Source organism: Xenopus laevis, chromosome 4L (assembly GCF_017654675.1).
Source record: "Xenopus laevis strain J_2021 chromosome 4L, Xenopus_laevis_v10.1, whole genome shotgun sequence".
Lineage (NCBI taxonomy): Eukaryota > Metazoa > Chordata > Amphibia > Anura > Pipidae > Xenopus > Xenopus laevis.
The window spans coordinates 79,108,876-79,111,369 of record NC_054377.1 but is presented as its reverse complement, the minus strand read 5'-3'; positions in this window follow the sequence as shown (position 1 = coordinate 79,111,369).

The following is a 2,494-nucleotide window of genomic DNA, read 5'->3' as shown; positions in this document are numbered from 1 at the left end:
TTAGCAAGTACTGATTCTATTGGTTTGGGACTTTCTAGAGACATTTACTACTTTTATTCTCATTAGGTACATATTAGTAGGACTTACACCAAAGTATTTTTAGGACACCTCTTCCCATAACTAAACATTAGATTTATTAGAATTAGGTAGATGTTAATAGGACTTTTACTACTTTTATTCTCATTAGGTACATATTAGTAGGACTTACACCAAAGTATTTTTAGGACAACTCTTCCCATAACCAAACATTCGAGTGAGACCTATGGGCAGTGTGTTTAAAAGAAGCAATGAAGGTGAAGTAATTCAAACAGCCTCCCTAAGGGCAGAGACACACGCGAAGATTCAGGGAGATTTTCCGAAGTCGCCCGAAGTTTCCACATGATGCAACTTCGGGAAAACGAAGTGCTCAGAGTGACATCCGCCGGCGATTTAGATTCTAGCCAGCGGGAAGGCTTTTGGGGAGATTAGTCGCCTGAAGAAGAGGCGATTTGTCGCCGGGCAACTTAATCTCCCCGAATATTTGCGTGTGTCTCTGCCCTAAATGCAAGAGGATATCCTGAACTATAGTGCCTTTCCTTTCAAGATAAGCAACTAGTAAATGCAATGGCACCAAACAGACTTAGCCAAAAAAAAATTGTCTAGAATGTAAACATAGACAGTGAGGCAGAAGTGAATCATTAGTGCCTATTGTCTACAAGTTAAATTACAAATACTGTAGATGTTTTGTCAGGTTCCATTTCCTACCTATTGATAGGAAGTCAGTGTAGCTCAGGACATCTTTTCTGACCAAAGTATAGTTACCTACTCTTTCTCATTTCATTTGTCTCTGCTACTGCCCACCCTAAATTGTTAGACACTTGTTAATATGTTTTTAGGTATCTTTTAATTCAATATTAAATTGACCGACAATTCATAGACAGTTTGCACAAAAGTGAGATTGTTGTCCTTTTTCTGCTTAGGTTCTTAATATCACAATTTAAGCATTTTGATGCCCCCAAATATATACATAACTCTACAAGCAGAAAACAGTTTTGTCTATAATTCTACTTATCAATGATCTCATCAGATGATTGTTGTTTCTGTAGATATGGCTAAAAACTATTTCTGTATAGAAATATGCTATGCAAGACTAAGAAAACCAAAAACCTGGTAAAATCTTTTGAAACAGTAACATTTGTAAATATTATATAAATATAAAATTTATACTGAAATATATTAATTTTAATGATGAACTTTAGCTAGCAAGCTGTAAATGCGGAAGAGCCCGAAGGAGCAGTTTGGCAGCCTTGTGTAATAGTAAAGAGCATACAATTTTCTTTTCTGATAGTAAACTGTGTTGTTATCATTAAAGGAACAGTTCAGTGTGAAAATAAAAACTGTGTAAATAGGCTGTGCAAAATAAAAAATGTTTCTAATATAGTTAGTTAGCCAAAAATATAATGTATAAACGCTGGAGTGACGGGATGTGTAACATAATAGCCAGAACACTACTTCCTGCTTTTCAGCTCTATATCTCTGAGCTAATCAGTGACCTGAAGGGGGGCCACATGGTACATTTCTGTTCAGTGAGTTTGTAATTGATCCTCAGCATTCAGCTCAGATTCAAAAGCAACAGATATGACCCACGTGGCCCCCCCTCAAGTCTCTGATTGGTTACTGCCTGGTAATCAGGGTAACCACCAGTCAGTGTAAACCAAGAGAGCTGCAAAGCAGGAAGTAGTGTTCTGGCTATTATGTTACACATCCAGTGAAGTGAGAATTTTCCATTACGTTACCCCTTTCGCCAGAGTTTCCTCCGAAAGGTTATACCTGGCGAACTAATAAGATGAAGCTACATCCACCTCAATCTTATGTCAGTGACATCATATCTTAATGCTGCAAAGTTAAAATAAATTGAAAAATGAAAAAAAAAACGCTGGTGTTTTTTCATATTTTAAAGTGGGATTGTGTTTAAAAGTTGTAACTGTTAAATATTTTTGTTTTCATATTTTTTTTTAACCATTTCAGGGGCATGCCACATTGTTTTAGGATGGGCTTATGTGTAAGACACTAGAGGATGTCTTTTTTTTCTTTATTATGCTTCCTTGGACATTTGTAATAAAAAGTGGCCACTTCAAGCATTTGCACCAATATCTCTAGTAAAGACGTCCATGTACCCGTCCTATTCGAATTGACCTAAGCGTAAGAGTGCTAACCAAGTTAAAGGACCAGTAACATCAATTTTTTTTTTAAAAAAAAATAATAATTTGTTCGTATAGAACGAAAAAAACCCACAAAGACAAATGAAACTTTTAAATCACTAAGGGGCTGATTCACTAAGCTCGAGTGAAGGGTTCGAATGAAAAATACTTCGAATTTCGAAGTATTTTTTGGGTACTTCGACCATCGAATTGGTTAAATTCGTTCGAATTCGAACGAATCGAACGAAAAATCGTTCGACTATTCGACTATTCGATAGTCGAAGTACTTCCCCTTTAAAAAAAACTTCGACCCC